The sequence below is a fragment of the Chanodichthys erythropterus genome, chromosome 5, assembly GCF_024489055.1.
Source record: "Chanodichthys erythropterus isolate Z2021 chromosome 5, ASM2448905v1, whole genome shotgun sequence".
Lineage (NCBI taxonomy): Eukaryota > Metazoa > Chordata > Actinopteri > Cypriniformes > Xenocyprididae > Chanodichthys > Chanodichthys erythropterus.
In genome coordinates, this window is record NC_090225.1 from 19,065,762 (window position 1) to 19,084,388 (window position 18,627).

Sequence of the window (18,627 nt, forward strand, 5' to 3'; positions counted from 1 at the left end):
ATTATTAGCTGAAATAGAAAAACGTGTACTTTTATAATCTATTATTATTAGCTTTTTTTTTGTCAAACACACACACACACACATATATTATATATATATATATATATATATATATATATATATATATATATATATAACATTGCATATATAATAATAATGTAATTTAATTTTAAATAATATAATTTTATTTTATTTATTTAAAAAAATGTAAATGTAGCCAGGAAAAAAGAAAATTATAAAAACAAGAGTATGAGAATATCACATAACTTAAAACTCAATATAATGCGTAAAAATATGCATAATAATATAGGCTATTATTTCATATATATATATATATATATATATATATATATATATATATATATATATATATATATATATGTGTGTGTGTGTGTATCATATATATATATATGATATAACAGAAATGTTGTTTTTGTAATTGTATATATGATGTTAAACTCAATTAGAATGGTCATTTTGTTGCAATTCTTATCTACTTAATATACAATATATTAAATATTAATAAAACTATAAGTACTAAAGCCCATTTCCCTTTATAAATTGTAAATTACAACCATAATTGCACATCTGATACATCTTTAATCTTACCTAAGCACGTTTTCATCTATATCCTGGAAAGGCATCGCGGTCTCCTTAGTTTGATTACAATAATATAAAGTCAAACGACTTACTGTAGAATTCAAAAAGCAAACAACCTGGCACTCGCGAGTAAATCCAGTCCGTTCATCTGCACACGCCGCCTGGTGTCTTCCAAAGGCGCGAGCGCTTTACGCGACTCTGGGACACATTTTGTCAGCAACCAGCAAGCATGGCTCTGTGGTAATAGAATAGCCCGTGTAATTTGACACTTCAACTTGCCGTGCACTACGTTAGTTGATTCAGACAGTCACACTAACGAAACGCCGTGCGCTTTTCTCTGTGTTTGTGAAGTGTGAGGGGAGCAAAACAGATCGCAACTTCAAATCCAGGAGATTTTCGGCGCCGTGCTGTGATTGGACCTAAAAGTAAGTTGTGTTTGTGTTTTCCTATCATTTTCACACCTTGCTCGCTGGGAAGGTTTTTATGCATTGCATTGAAATGAATCCGTAGCCTCCGCGCTAGCTCCAACCTCAGCTAACAATAGAGTCACTTAAAGTATCGCTAAGATGTGTACACATGTATTTCTGCGCAGGAAACAATTGCAGTAACTGAAGCGCTGGCGATACGTTGGCTTTGTGTGTTTTCGAAGCAAAGCACTATTGAGCAATTTTTCCTGGACAGTGGCGTTCAGAGGAACGCGGAATTTGGCTGAACCGGAGAAGCCCACCGTTTACATACCGTTCAGCATATCGTTCTGGTGTGTTGCATTGTTCAGATGAAGAGGGCACTGTCATGCGGTGGACGGTTGGTTGGCACGTAGATGGGCACAATTGGATGGCTGCGTTGCACAAATGTAATTTAAATTCGCCGGCTCTTTTTGATGAGGTGAAATTATATTGTAGCTGCTTGATAAGTAATGGCAAACAAAGCTTTCAACCATGTGCCGAAATGTGATGTTTCGTGCTGTGGTGTAGTAACAGGACAACCGCGTTGATACACTGTAACCGCTGATACATTGTAACATTTCGTTCGAATCTTGGATTCCGTGAATGCTTGAATGTAACATTGAAACAGACTTTGAGGACACAAGCAGTGCTGGGTGCCAACTGACTATATGCGATATGGATTTCGTAAGCAGATTATAAAAATCAAGTGTTAGCAGTTAGAAACCATTACGTTTTAAATATACATAATGAGATGACAGTTGACTTATGGATTGTGTGATTGTGTATGGGTTTCGATGCCTACCAGGAAACAGCAATGAATGAATGTTTAAATAATTAGTCATTTAAAGACTGTGCCCCTAAAATGTAAAATAATGTAAAATTTAAGCAGATGCATTAGAAAAATTGTGTAATGTAATTATTGCTTTTTAAAAAAAAGATGTCTAAAAACATACTAATTTACTAGTCTAACTATTTTACTGTCTAATGATTCTTAATTGGTTCCTTTATTCATTTAGCAGATGAATACAAAAAGTAATGCATCTTAAAGAGTCAATAAACACGAAAAGTGCTAGTAATACAAAGTTTCAGACATCATTCACAATAATACAGAATAGTACTTGATGCTGAAAATTGAATCACTAATGAGTCCCAAGACGTGATATGAGAATAAGTTGAGTATGTTTAGGAGTATGTTTCTCTTTGCTCTTGTTTATATTTTTATCAAAATCCAGAAGTGATCTGATTCAAGTTCACCTCAAAAGTGGCCGCCTGATAACAATTTTAGCCATGCAATTTGAAATAGGTACCAGATTACGTTTAGAAGTGATCTATCCAAGACTGGTTGCACGATTCAAAGCAGTTTACGCATGCCAAGTGTCCACAAAGTGTTCTTTTGGGAATCCATAGGCTATTTTGTGTGCTGCTTAGTAAGTGAACATTTAATTCAAGAGGTTATTACTTTCAGCTTTGGTTAATAATGTTGTATTTTCCTACATGATATTGAATGAAGTTATTTATTGATGGTTATTGATGACCCATGCATTATGCAGGGTCATGTAAATGCTTTTGATTCTAGAAATACTACATATTTGATTATTGTAGAAGAGTCTTCTGCCAATAGTATTACAAAGCCTAAATGCATAGCCGTAATTCTTTCTAGCAACAATTTGAGTTTACAGTAAATTGTCATTGTTTTTATGAAAATAGGTTTTGTTGCCTCAAAACTAAGTTTTAACAGTAGAGTTTCTCATTTTAGTAGAGATGGTTGTTGTAAACAGACACTTTTTGAGGTTGGTTCTTCAGTCAAAGTTGCCATTTAATGACAATTTCTTGGTCACCTCTTTTAGTACTGTACAATCACAGTCAATGTTTACATGGCTGTGTGAGTGCTGATAATGTTAAAACTTCCCCCTTACTTCAGGGTGGATTGCATCTGGAACAAAGGTGAAAGTACCTAGCTCTCAGCTCACTCATTTTGAATTGTGGTGTTGGTTCATGTTAACATTATTGGAGGAGGCATGTTGTTAAGGCCAATTATTGTTTGCAAATGTTTAAAAACAAACCCACACAGAAGACTGGTGTCTAATTTGATGAGTCTGCTGGGGTGTATTTTAAAACACAGTAGATTTACCCACCAGTGTGATGTCCCCTTCTATGAGTGGCTTAACTTGTATGAGTCAGGAATGGAGAATGTGTCTAGGAGAGGAGAGGAGTTTATTTTCCTCCTTCCTTCAGACTGGGGCCCCAGGTTGAGGATCATCATTACCAAGGGCAGAGGTTTTAGCCATAGTCATGTAAAGTAACAGATAGAGCTCAAGTCATTCTGTCAACGGGACTAAAGAGGTAATGCGAAGGGCTTAATTGAGCTTAATGCGGGATTAAACTTCCATAAAATCGTTGAAAAGTTGTTTTCATCATGCCAAAATAGAGAAAATCACCAAATATGTCATTTGAACAAATTAACATTGTCAAAAATTGATCAGATTTTACACGCAAATTATTCAGTAACAGGTTTATTAGTTATTATTGCTCACATCACTGCCTATTTATGCACATTTGTGTCTCTATTGTGTCTGGCCTAACAAATGTGTTCAAGGTTGTCCAGTTTAGGAGCATAGCCTAGATGATCTCTTTTCACATTCAAATTCTTGGCATGTGTGACAAAAGCTTGCCTAATTCACTAGGCGATTTAAGGGTGGGAATTGTGAGTGATCCAGCTATACAATATTATCATGATATGTGTCACAATACCATACATAAAGGGTTCTGTTTATAATTTGCAATACGCCAAGTATTGTGGACTTGTGAACTTTTTTTTATTTCAGCACAAAACTTTTGGCTTTAGGTTTTTTTTTTTTTTTTTTGAGGTCCAAAATGATAGAAAGTAAAACTTTAGAACTTCAGATTAAACAAAAAAGACCAAAGACTTCTAATATGTCAATATGTTGATTTCATTGTACTATAATATATTTCTCTCTCTCACTTGAGACAAATGATTCAAATTAATCACAGAACAAATGTTTATTTAGGTTAAGACTTTTGAATAATGAGACCTAATATGAGTTTTTGTTTATTATTGCAGACCTAGAGGGCAAAATGTCCTTGGTAATAGTGTTTCATACTGCACTTCCTCTTCTTGTCTATAGCCAGAATAAGATACAATATGTTTTTTTACCAGCTGAAAATACTAATCGGTGGTTTGACAGGTTGACATTTAACTGTTAGCACACTATTGTGGTGAAATTGTGAAATAGTAGGCCCACGTTCATTCATCATAAAGCCGAACAGTCGTCTAGCCACCACCCGCACACGCCCACTCTTGAACCTGAGTCAGGCTTTGTTTGACTCCACATGCTGCACTGTGGATCATTTATACGCTTAATACGCTGATGGCCTTTTTTAACAGTTCACATTACGTCTGCATAACCGCCTGCTCGACTTGTGTGTGCACTTTCGTTTCTGTGTTGATCCGGGTTAATACGTTAACGTGAAGTGTAGCCCCCGAACTACAGATTATTCAGACAATAGGAGTGCATGACTTCTTATTTCCTTGCAGACTTACGGGTACGTTGTTCCGTTTCATCTTGCGGTTCGTGACCTCGGTGAAGCAGAGGGAGAGGGACTTTTGATTTTAATTACATGCATCTGCAAAGAGCGTGGCGTGGGACCGAATCTGCTTCCAGGCTGCATAAGTTGAAAGCTTGTTGAAGGCTGCCTCCGACTCTCGAGCTGACAATGTGACCATGGATGCACTGGGATGCGATGTGCAAAGCATTAGCTAGCTGGTGCCATTCTAAGTGCTTTACCCCTCAGATAGGGACTGTCAGGCCCACACTGTCACGGGCTCATGCATGTTTGATTTGACGCTCTTTGAAAAATGAACGCAGAAGATGTCACAATGGCTGTATCCCGTTTCTGTCGGCGAGAGCAAGTACTTTGAATCAAAAAATGACACCCAGATACTCTTTTTCCGATGCAAAGGCTTGATATTTGGCACTATAAGACAAAATGTCCCCACCACACTGACAATTTTGCATGATCACAAGCAATTACCTTCGTTTTTCGGTGCCAATAAAAGCTCGCAGTGCTTTGAAGTCTGACTGCCGCTGTGTGCTGTGCAAATCCAGCTTAAGCAAAACAAACATATTGTCCTCAACCTGTTTTCTTTTGACTGAGGCAAATTAGTGTACATTCAGTGAGCCATGTTCTCCATGCTAAACTGTTAAGTCCTGCTACTCTTTTAAAGAGATCCATCTCTCTTTGAGAAACAAATATCTGCTTTAAGTACACTGATTCTATAGAGGACTGTAAATGTCTGTAGAGAGTCGTTGAAAATATTAGAGTGATGTAACTGGTTGTACAAAAGCTGTTTAATAGATATTTCAACACATTGAAGTTCTACATTTATGCTTTTTTCTGAGCAGTGCATATCTATATGCATTTATTCACACTTTGCACAAGAACGCCAATGCATCTGCATTCATTTTATGTATTGAAATACTGCCATGTATTCCATCATGTGGAAACCTTGGACCATGTCACCGCGTCTGAGCTGTCTGTCTCTGTCTGCGAGCGGGAGATTTCCCTCCGTCCATGCGAGTGATCGCTGTGTTTCTGAGAGGGACGTGCAATTACGTTCAACACGGCCCGGGGGATTCATACATGTTTTCTGACAAAGTAAATTAATTAGGTTTTCTTTGGAAAGATAAATATTATTTCTCTTCCAAATTCGCCTTTTACGAGAAGGAGGATTTGCGTTTGTGCGCGCCAAATGACACACATACATAACCTTGGCTTAGACATTTGCACAAGGTGAGACTAAATGAAAGCTGAATGAAAGGCAACTATGAGATGTCAGGAGAACATGACAAATGGATGGTGGCGAATGAAATTCATAGTAGATCCGCCAAATCCCTTAGTGTGGCAGGAAAAAGGTGATTTTATATTAAACAGTAAAAATGCATTTGATTGTTTCGCAGTTTTCTCTCTCTCTTTGCATTTAGATTCTTGGATTGATTTTTTTTTTTTTTTTTTTGATCTTTTTTTCCAACCAAACTTGATATTAAAGCTGATGAGCTGAATTTTTCAGGTTTATTAATAGGCTAATATGTCAAGTTAGTTTTAATAAGAGACTAGATGATTTCTATTGGCAAGGTCCATTTTCCTTGTTTTTCTTCTGGTAACATATATGGGTCAATGATGTGACGGGTCATTTTTGTCCAAACGCCTTAATAATAATAAAAAACAAGGATATGACATCCAAAGTATGTAAGGTACTACAACTAGATCTCTTTTATTGAATCCAAAAGGTTTTAATTAAATTTTGCACATATAAAGGTATTTTAAAGATTTTGAAGTGTCAAAAGTTAATTTGGTTTAACCGTCCAAAGACAATACAGCCATTTCATTTGTGAAAAAATTAATTAAAATGTAATAAATGTATAGATTTTTTATTCTGGCATGATTTTATAACATCATATATCAACATAGTGCAAAATGGTATTAAAATTATGCGTAGAAGTCATTGCTTTGTTATGAAAAAGAATGTCCGGAAAAATGAATTTCATTTCATTGATGTCATTCAAAGTAACCAATATAAAGGGATCATTTTGGATCAAGTCATGCGATCAGTATCATGTGACAGCATGTGACATAATTCAGACACCTGCAAAGAACCACATGGTCATGAAGCAAAGTAACTGACTCTCTAACTATTTGAAAAATTCATGTTTTCACTTGCTCATATGCATGTCCTGAAAGTTTATGTCAGGTCATTCGGTACAACCACTATAAAACATGGAAAATGTAATATTTTAAAAACTTGTACTAAATATAAAAGGTTTAATTGTCCTTTTGTTAGCTAGCTAGCAAGCTAACTTGCTAGTTTGCTAGATATCAGCCTGTTAGCATTGTTTGAAAATATTGTCATTCGGTATAACCAAAATTTTTGGTTAAACCGAATGAATTTTTTAGTGACAAATTTTGTCAGTCTTGTAAAAAATGACAAAAGCAGTGTTTATTGATTATAAAAACCACATAATCTCATTGTTAACACTGAATAAAACTTCAAAATTAATTATATCTCCATTATGTTTTTTATACTTTTAAAAACCTTATGTCAATGACCCATATACTGCATATAAATAATACTGTTTTGGTAGCAACATTTTTTTAATTTAATTACCATGCTTGAATATGTAAAGTTAACTAGGCATACAATTGTTATATGATCAACCAGTCAGTATTTACTCATTCAGTCTTCATTTCATAATTTAGCCTGTACATAACACAGTTCTTTAGAGTCTATTATTTTGTATGGCTTGTGTTTCAGTAAGAGAATCAAATTTAACTCCGCAACCACTCCGGCAGATTCAGTGACAGATTCATGAGTCTGATTCAGGCTGAGAGAGAGTTCATGAGTCTGGATTTGACCGATTTGAGAATGAAATGACAGTGGTCGTACTGTATGTAATAGAAAATAATAAGAAAAGAAAGATGCATTGTCTTTATTTTATTTTGTGGTATCCAATCCCTTTCAGTCATTACATTCTGATTGCAAGTTCATAACTCTGGTTAAAATACCTTTTCTTTTTTGACACTATAAATTCAGCAGCAGCAGAGTGCTACTGCACTGGTATGGTGTAATATCATATTAATCTTGCGTAGTATGCTGTTAAAACAGCTCATTTTCAATAGGTACATTAAGCAATTTTCTATAATCTTTTTTGTCATATCATATAGGTATCATTCTGATTTTCCATGTTTTTATTATTTTGCAGTCAAAATTGCAGAACTGCACAGCCAAGAGCTTTCTTTAGCACTTATTAACCGTTCAAGGCAGATCTCACAATGAAAATGTATTCCATCTGAGAACACACCTCTTGCTCCACAAATACACTTCATGCATCACAGCATCCATGCAGAGCTCATGAGGTGACAGCTGTAGGCAACAGAGAGACGTTCGTGGAGTGCTAGTGCAGACTCGGCGCCAGATAGAGCATGATAAATCCAGAGCCGTGTAAGTGTGTTTGTCTGTGCGTGTATGTCCAGGCTCAAATTGGCATGCAATGGCAAGCACCACTTCCCAGGTAAGTGCTGTGTGCCCTGGCTCTTAATGACTGTTTCATAAGCCACACTCTTGGTGGCCACTATGTGCCCCCCCCCTCGTTCACCCCTGCGGTTCTGAACCAGACTGCTTCACACTCTTATGAGCTCATGTCTTTTAATATCTCTACCTGGGCTGTTCAGATAAAGAGCCATATTAAAAACCCCAGAGTGCAAATATTGTAAAATGGCAGGTCTGGTGTAGTGGTTTTCGCTGAGCCTTGTCATAGAGGAAAAAGTAGAGTTGATTTAATGGTGGCTAGTGTCTAAGAACTCCAAAGCAATTAGGTGTTTTTTCACGCCAAGTAGTCAGACGTTTGCTTATGCTGTAACAAATTGAAACTGTAAGTTTTGTGTCGTCTGAATACCACCACAATAAAGTTGTCAGCTATAAGAGGAGCGATAAGAGTAAGTGATATTGCAAACTAAACCTTGATATTTCATACCTCATTCTTGCGCGCATCTTCTGAGAAAACAGAAGCCATTGTTGCACTGATCATTTATCATTGCTGTAATGAGATTAAACTAATCGTGTATTCCAGAGACAGCAATGATACACTGTGTGGGGCTTGCCAGGGATCATCTTCAAACAGTATTTGTCATTGTCTCTCAGTGCTTTTTAATTAACTGTTGACAAACAGCGTAAGCCTTTTGGGTGCAATGATTTAAAAGCAGTCCCATTTCAGTGCATCCTAAAATATGGTTTCTTTAAAGACAAAAGCTAGAAAGAAACAAATATGTTTTGCTACCTATTAGACAAGAGCTCTGTTATGTTCTCCTCCAAAATCTAGTGAGCTGACTTTGGGGAGTAAGTCACTTTGGAGTGTAACGTTGATGGGGTAGTTCACATAAAACATAAAATTCATTATTTACTCATTATCATCATGTTGTTTCATGTGGAACACAAATGATATTTTGAAAAATGAAAGTTAATGCTGTTTTGTATGGACAAAAAAAGTTGACACTTTATTCAAAATTTTTTCTTTTGTGTTCCACAGAAGAAAGTCATACAGGTTTGGAAAGACATGAGGGTGAGTGTATGATGAAAGAATTTTCGTTTTTAGGTGTTAAAGTACTGTTACCTTAGCAACTTGCTCTATTAAAATTGGAATTTTATTTGTGTGAGTTGCTGCCTAAATAGATGCATTTCAAATGAGCACTGTTATTTTGGTATTAATTATACACTATTATAGTATTTATTAATTATTAATATTTTATATTGCTTTTTATTAGCGATGTCAAAACGATTAATCGCGATGAATCTCATCTAACATAATGTATGTATATATGTATTGTTATATTTATGTCTGTGTGTGTACACACACATACAGTGTATATATAAATATAACAATACATATATACACATATATTATGTAAACAAACCTTTGTTAGATGTGATTAATCACGATTAATCGATTTGACAACCCTACTTTTTATATTTCCAGTTTTCATTTTAATTGTAAGTTTTAGTAATTTTGTGCTCTTATCATTTTTATTAGCTTTTTAACATTTTCTATATAGCTTTAATAGATTTATTTCAGTTTAGACTTTAAGACTTATTTCATTTAGTTTCCAAAGGCAACCAATTTTCCTTTTAAGTTTTTCATCTAATACTTATATATTATTTGTTTTCAGATTAATTTCAGTTACTGAAAAATTATTTTTAATGGGTTTTTTTTTTAGTTGGCAATAACAAGACCGCCGATTGGTCATTTATAAAGTCTCATAATGGTTAGAATGCTCCCTTAGAAAGCAGCTTCCTGTGTAGGCAGTGAAACAGCTAGCTATTTTTTGAAATGGAGCTTCTGAGTAAGTGGTTTTCTTAAACACGTTCAATGTTTCATTAGTGGCTGCTGAGATTGTTAATCTGCTCTTTCAGTACTGAGCTTGTTGCTGATGCATAAGCAAACAGTGTTCACATGAAATGTTTTAATTGCACATTAACCCACTGCTGGCATATTAATCTGGCTTGCCTTAAAGACAGCAAAGCGTCCGTTACGTTCCCCCATAGTTTTCTATGCCGCCGTGGCCTTGGGTGAGACATTGAGCATCAGAGTGAATTGTTGTTTTATTAGCTAGATTGAGCCGGTGGTGCGATGTACGTTGGGTGCGTGTCCTCTGAGGATGCCTCTGAGAGCTCCGCATCTGCAGTAAGTAGTCACCAGGGATGGATGGCACACGCCAGCTCAAATTTTCACGGCGGCCCTCAGACAAGAAACAGCAGACCGGGAATAACATGCAGATCTTTTTTTCCCCCCCCTGTCACCATCACAGATATAGGAAAGCAAAGCACCTTTTTCAGGACATCTCGAGCGTCTAATCAATATCACTGAGTGTTATTGAGGTTGGCTTGCTGTGCCTTACCCTGTTCTAGCTCTCGAAAGCTGCCTTCGTGCACATGGCTGTCTAATTTTCTCTGGAATTCTTTTGACTCTGGGACACAGGAACAGAGGAAACTCAATCTGGAGTGCCCTGAGGGGTTCCTCTGCAAGAGAATTCCCACCCAGATAGTTGCCAACACCCACACAAACATTTATGTAGGTTTGTTTTCAAGGAAGAGCGCGCAAACCTCAAACCTGCGTCACACCACAGCCGTCGACAACCGCAGAAGGCGAAGCAGCTTGTTTATTAGTGGGCAGGTGGGAAGTGTAACACAGTTGAACATGTGCACAGGGGCCACTGCTTATGTGCTGCAGTATCATTAATTAGATTGTAAGTTGTACTAACAAAGAGCCGCAATGTACATGCTTATTTATTTAACGTGTTGGCCCATTTTGAATTTCACTCTTCATTCTTTATAAACAAACGGAAGGAAATATTGTGTCTGAGATTGATAGAATTTATTTAGTTTATTTAATTAAAGGCACAATATGTAAGATTTTTGTATTATATTTTGTTGACTTGTTTCCAGTGTTTAAATCCAGAGAAATCAGCGGTTTTTACCAGTGTAACAGCACGTCATTGTTTCTCCTGCCATTGATGTCATATCTGTGTTACCTTCAATTTCCAAAACACCAAAGACGCTTTAATATATTATGTGTTTTATTGGACAGGTGGGCAACTGTTTGGATACCCTTATCACTAGCAAACAAATTATTGTTATATAGCTCAACACGGTTAGTATCATTGTTTGAATCTGTTTTTTTTATTTTTTTATTTACCAAAAATAACTTGCTTATACCCAAAAAGTCAGACAACACTAGTTTTTCAAGTAACTAACAAAGTTAACACAGCATAATCAGAAAGAGCTTTATTTGTAGTTACAGTAATACAGCATTTTCTCCACTGTACAGTAATTTAAAATTAATTGCATGCCATTTAGCAACATAAGTCATCCCACTTTTATTAATATGATATTCTAATATCGATCTAGCTTACTGCAATGTGCAACAAGTGTCTCATACCAGCCACCAAGTGGCTAACGTCATAACATAACTTTCAACACACTCAAACGTATTTTTAGTATGATTGATTTGACCAAGTAAAACAGCGCTGCGTTACCCCACAGTTTTTAATTTGTTAGATAAAGTGACCTGTATGAAATCCAGCGTTAGCATCAGTTCTGGCAGGTCACATCAGTCAAGCTCGCATCAGCTGACTCCCAGGTGACTTACATCTACCTATAGGAATACGACTCCTATAACAGCATCCATATATAAGCTCTTCAGTATTATCAGCAGCTATTGCATTCTCAGGAGCAAATTACCCTTCTCTATCCCCAGCTCCTCCTCTCTTCAGTCAGGATTGGCCTTATTATTCCCCCTGAATCAGACTAATTCTCAAAATATGTGTATGTTAAATTATGACATTAAATGATATCTGCATATGTTGGTCCTGTTCTGTTTACCCTAGGGGGGTTATTGCTGCTCTCCCTACTCTTATCCATGCTAGGCTGCATGGACGCGCAGGGAGTTCTTGCCCAGAACAGAACCATACCGCCAATACAAACAATGCATATCATATGTCATATTTGACGATAGTGGTCCTGACAGAACAAACGTATAATAACTGTAACAAAGTTCACGTTCAGGAAAGGAGGTGAATGTTAGACGTAACTTTAATTGTAAAAAATGCATAAACAACAATAAGAAAGGAGTGACAATGGCCGACTGTGGCATAGAAGCATAATAAAAACAGCAGCGTAAAATGTCCCAGGTACTCGGCTCCAGCCTGCTTCATACCAAAGTAACTTTAATAAAACTTAAATACATTAGCTCATCCATGAACACGATTTCTGCATGAGTCCGGTCGGATTGCTTTCCATGCTCTCCTATGATTCCACGCTCATTCACACTGTTATCAAGCTACACCTTTTTTTTTTATTGTTTTGAATTGAATTGCTTGAATTGAAGTGACCTCTAGCGGCGAAACTTGAATACTGTGCCTTAAATATATTTAATTTTAAATGTTATTGATTTGTTATTAGTATTTTTAGTGTACATTTAAAAATGTATTACTAGGTGACGATGTACGTTATATTTGGCTAATATACATTTGAACAAAGTCCCTTTCAAGGAAGGTCTGTTCACTCTGCGGCCATATTTGCAACACCTCCAGGCAGCTATTTCAGGCATCCAAGACAAAGTCCTATCTATTTGAATGGGGGAATCCTGAAATCTCAAAAACTGCTTGGCAAACTCCCAATTAAATTATATATTTCAAATCAGCAACAAAATCTTACATAAACCGTCCCATAAATGTTGTTTCTTATGCTAAAATAGCATTAAAAAAGCTTATTTTTCAGGCTAGAGGAGCCAATGCGCATGTGCAGTCATAAGCGCGAATCTCGGGTTTCTATGGGAACCGGAGCCTCTAACGACAGCTGCAGTGACACGATGACTTTGTCAATCAGCGATTGGCTCTTTTACTTAGAAGGCGCCAAGGCGGGACTTATTCCGCCATATTGCGCGTTGCAGTTTCTCCCATTTATAACTAATATGAGTGGACTGTCTTTCGATGTAGTTTTTGATTATAAGCAGTGTCTTGCAATGTGACATGCTAATACTAAATAGATTGTATTGTAGCTACATTTTTCTACACTTGCGCATTTTTAAAAAAAAATTAAATTCATGTCACATCACAGAACTGCAGATCTAATTTGTCAACTGCCTGCTTACTTTTTATAGAGTGGCTATGTGTAAAATTGATCCTTAAAAAAATCATTTTTTTTATTGCATTGCAGTGATCGGAAATGGTCTTTTGAGGCTATCTGTTAGAAATTAATATTTTTCTCTTTTTTCTCTAATAGTCTGTTGGTATGAAATGGCCAAAATTGTGTTTTGTGATTTCAGTGTGTTTTCAGTGAGCAGTGTAGTCCCAGGCCCAATTTTGTGCCATGCCATCAAGGTCAATTGTGGTTTTTGTCTCTATATTAAAATAAAAATGGTTTATTAGAAAGAAGAACAACTGTGTTTTGTCTAGAATTGACCCTAATAATGAGGCGGTGTACCCCGTGTTGTTAGCTGCAGCTGGTGTCTAAAGAATTACCACACGTCACTGCCCTCTGGCTATGGTTCGCCAGCTCATCTGATATTGAATAATGATCGCGGCTGGCTTGTAGCAAACCACCATTCCAAGTGTCTGTCACTTTAAGTGACTTCCACAATGGCAGTCTTTCTCTCCACCCTGTTTGGTGGTGGCTTCTTTTAAAGGGGTGAATTGAGAGCGCTCGGGGTCTGCGTCTGTACTAGTGTGTTTCCCGTTCTTGGCCTCCCGCAAGTGGAGGGGGTTGGCGGTGGCAGTCACGTGAATAGTAATTGTATTTGTGTTGGGTTCCTTTCAGGCTGTCGCTGTAAATCTGTTTGACTCGTCACTTTGTAAATCATTATGATGGCTAAAAGCCTTTTTATTGAATTAAGGGAGGGGGTAGTTGTTCTCCTGAGCAAATGTAAGATGTTTTTTTTGTTTATTTGTTTGCCCCACGCTCCTCTTAGGCAAATATATCATTCGGTTTTTGCTTCTGTTATCTGATTTATATCTGATTTTGAATCAGAGTGGAATAATATGCTAAAAAAGTTTAACTCTCATTACATTGCAGATGGATTTGAATGAGTTGTTCTAGATGCTAAAACAAGATGGAAGAATATTTTAAAACTTGCAATTTGTTTTAATTTTGGGTCAGACAGGGTTAAAGTCACTAGATGAGGATTGTCAAACTCAAAAGTGTCACTTACTAGCAAAACTGGTTTCGGCTGACAGAAACATGACAAAGTACATCATGTCCTGAATATCAGCAAGATCAGCTTGACTTGTTGTCTGATAAACATCTCCGTGCTCCTCTGCGCTCCCCTCTGCCACTGGTGGCTGGCATCATGCGTGGCGGCAGGCATTTGTCACTCTGTGCTGATGTACTGTCAGTACACACGCTAAACGGGATAAGAGAACCACGGATCTTCTTTATTCTCTTACTTGTTCGCAGAGGCAGCAAGAAAGTCATGTTTTTGAATAAGATGTCTTATCGTTTCCATAAAGATGGCATTGTCAGCTGAAATTATGTTTCTTGTTGTTATAGATAGGGGTGTTCTGAACACGGGTTTAGATTTGAATGGAGCGTCAGTTGTATGTTGATACACTGAAGGTCTCAAACAGCTTATGTCAACTGTGGGTGCAGCTGCTGACGTCAAATGAGTGTCCTGTTTGAAGTTACTGTAAAATGCTGTTCGCAACCTATTTTGCTTCTGTAATGTGACGTATTTCTGAGTGAAACGGGATATTGTTGGAAAAAAAAAAAGTAGGGCAGGATTGTACTTATTGCAAGTGATCAGCTTGTGAAAAGTTGCTGTTACAAAAAAGATTGAAATGTAAGAGGGATTCATGAACTAAAAGGAATTTAGACATGTAGCAGGTTGTTTAATTTTGATTAAAAATGTAAGATGTATTGGGGATCTGTATTGGATATCTGCATGCTCATGTCCTCGTTACCATCATCTAACGCTAGCTTATCTTTTAAAACAGTAATTTAATAACACTAAGTATTTTTAGCAAATGAATATCTATTTTTCATACAGTACATTATAATGTTGTGATTTTCTAAATGGACTTACCAAATTAGGGTTCTTCGACTTGTAACAACAGCAGAACCCTTTGTGGTGCTAAATAAAACTCTTTTTATAAGGTTCCATATAATCATGCTTTGAAAGTGCTATAGGACCTCAAAAGTGTGATAAAGGTGATTGGTAGGAAACCATTTAAAATTTGAAAGTTAAAGGGTTAGTTCACCCAAAAATGAAAATTCTGTCATTTATTACTTACCCTCATGCCGTTCCACACCCATGAGACCTTCGTTCATCTTCGGAACACAAATTAAGATATTTTAGTTGAAATCCTATGGCTCCGTGAGGCCTCCATAGGGAGCAATGACATTTCCCCTCTCAAGATCCATAAAGGTACTAAAAATATTTAAATCAGTTCATGTGAGTACAGTGGTTCAATATTAATATTATAAAGCGACAATAATTTTTTTTGTGTGCCAAAAAAACAAAATAACGACTTATTTAGTGATGGCCAATTTCAAAACACTGCTTCAAGAAGCATCGGAGCACAAATGAATCAGTGTATCGAATCATGATTCAGATTGTGTGTCAAACTGCCAACGGCTGAAATCACGTAACTTTGGCGCTCCGAACAGCAGATTCGACACACTGATTCATTTATGCTCTGAAGCTTCCTGAAGCAGTGTTTTGAAATCGGTCATCACTAAATAAGTCGTTATTTTGTTTTTTTGGCACTCCAAAAATATTCTCATCGCTTTATAATATTAATATTGAACCACTGTACTCACATGAACAGATTTAAATATGTTTTTAGTACCTTTATGGATCTTGAGAGAGGAAATGTCATTGCTCCCTATGAAGTCCTCACTGAGCCATCGGATTTCAACCAAAATATCTTAATTTGTGTTCCGAAGATTAACGAAGGTCTTACGGGTGTGGAACGGCATGAGGGTGAGTAATAAATGACATTATTTATCATTATTATCATTTTTGGGTGAACTAACCCTTTAAAATTTGTAGACATTTTCAGAAAGAACCCTTCGCAAAGACCCGCCCCCCTTAGTTACAGTTGCTTTGTCCAGCAAGCCGTGACGCTGTCACGCCACACGCAGTGGAAAATGCATCGCGGAGCAAAGAGGTCACTGACAACACGTCGACAGACAAGACAAAGCAGGTTACTTATGATATTAAACAAAGTCCCAGCTTTCAAACTGTGTAGTTTTTTTCAAGAAATTCAAACAACAAAAAACATTTTGTTGCTCTTTAATGTGTCGTGACCGTGGTCGTGATAGATTGCTGTAGCGCCTCAGCTCATGAGGCTCATAAGACGATCATCTCTTCCTACTAGTCCATTTATAGCATCAAATAAACATGAATGAACATGAGAATGATTGTTGTTTCAAACGCGGAAAGACGTCACCATTTTCCAAGTTTAAGTCCACCGAGGTTAATCTTCTAACTCCTGACTGCTTTGTCGGATTGGTTAGATCGCTTGTCAATCAAACTCCCGGCGAAGGGTCAAATGAATGGCTAAGCTCCAGAAAACCATAATGATGTGGCTTTGACGGTTACAGATTTGAAGAGCAAAAAGGCGGGAAAAAAGAACCCTGAACTCTAACACAAAGAACCATTTCGGCATGTAAAGGGTTCTTCAGGGTTCTAAATAGAACTGTTACTACGTGTCAAGAACCTTCAAAGAACCACATTTTTTAAAGTGTATTTTATTTTTAATTTGTATTTTAATATATATATATATATATATATATATATATATATATATATATATATATATATATATATATATATATATATATATATATATATATATATATATATATATATATACTATAGAATTTTAATATCGTCCAGTTATCGGTTATCAGCCATAACATAAAAAGTATTGATTTGATATGTGCATCACTACTTATGTGTTTGTTTTCATAAATTGGGTCAGTTTTGATCCCAAGTTGACTTCACCAGCGAGAAAGTTGGTTTTATGTACTTTAATATGTTTGTACTCCGGGAGGGCATTCTCTGGAAGTATGTACTCTGATGGGCAGATCCACTTTTGTAGTACGAGGGAGGAGAAACTGCTGGAATTTCTCACAGTTGCCTGTCTGACAGAGTAACAACTCAAGCTGAAAACTCTTCTGGAAAATATTGATGTTGGAGGAAGTCAGTAGGCTGTCACAAGAGTGGAAGACTTTATGTGCATGGTGATGAATGTGTCCTTGGCATCTCCAGTGCTTTTGGAGTTTTTATCCAAGCATTTGGATATTATCCTGATCTCATGCAGTTTGTTTCCTAATTAGAATTCAGTTCATTTCAACAGCCATAGAATCAGTCTGTATTTTGGGAGTTTCAGCAGTTTATCGGTTCTACAAATTGGTCGTGACAATTGAGGAGAAGATTAATAATTATATCCCATTACGGTAATAGACGCCCTAAAACTGCCTCCTGGATAGACGCAGCTCTCAAAGGAGCGTGGATTTGATCATTCGCTTAGGCTTCCGGGAATTATCTCAGAAGTGAATCTGACATTTTGTTTATTCAGTTTTCCCACAAAGTATTGTTCAGTGAAAGACAGTGCAGACAGATTGCATTCGGGCCTGTCAGTCACAGGTGCAGTCTTTTCCATCTCTGATAGTTAATTAAGTCGTGACACATGTTTGGCAAGATGCCCACGTCCCAATGGATTATGAAATTATTATAGAAGGCATTCAGAATAGAGGAGCAGAAAGATCAATATTGCATGTTTGCATAAGCTCATTACTAAAGACTTCAAACGGAGGAAACATTTCTGTTGTATTATGTAGTGGTTAACATGTGGTAGGCCTCTTACACGCTTGTTGCTAATTTGCTAGCGCAATAATAAATGTAAAGTTATATACATTTTAAACAAAAAAACAGTTAATCAGCTTAACTGTATTATTATAAGTAAACAAGTGCTTCATCATTTATGGTGTTTCCCTGATAAATGTACAAGTTGTCTATAGGACTTTATCCTGGGCTTTGAATTATAGCCATGTAAAGCATCATGGATGTTCATAGAGCCATTGTTTACTTGATTTTTGCATTTTAAATTATGTTGCATCTATTTTACAAATCTAAATTTGCATTCAAATATTTTTGCTCATTAATCATTGTCAAACTGTGGCATGTCGTGACTTGTATATTGTTTGCATAGGGTCACACAAATTCAAGCACAATTGTTTTGCCTCTTTATAAAGCCTGAACCTTCTACTTTCATAACCAGTTTGATAAATTGGTGACTGCTAATAATGACTTACTCTGTCAAATATGAAATTGTGAATGGTTTGTGTTTTTTGTGTGGTGTTGTTTTTCAGTTTTTACTGGGTGACTTGTGCTTGTATTCGTTGTACACTAGGTCGACTGTGAGTGAAATCAAATAAACAAGATTGACTGGATGAGAGCCAAGACACATTACTGGCACGGGGATTGCTGTCAAAAACATCTCCGAGGAT

At 36.6% G+C, this 18,627-nt stretch overlaps 1 protein-coding gene across 8 annotated transcripts in view; it reads left to right on the plus strand.

The window, feature by feature from the left end:
- The first annotated feature begins 713 nt into the window (after positions 1 to 713).
- Positions 714 to 18,627, plus strand: part of zmiz1a (zinc finger, MIZ-type containing 1a) — a 165,709-nt gene continuing 147,795 nt past the window's right edge. For 4 of the 8 annotated variants that reach the window (XM_067386428.1, XM_067386424.1, XM_067386436.1 and 1 more), the window contains exon 1: positions 715 to 1,025. The gene's annotated coding sequence lies outside the window, so the exon portion shown is untranslated. Of the gene's footprint in view, positions 1,026 to 9,148; positions 9,182 to 18,627 lie in introns of all 8 variants that reach the window. The other 4 variants (XM_067386432.1, XM_067386434.1, XM_067386429.1 and 1 more) reach the window with 3 other exon arrangements.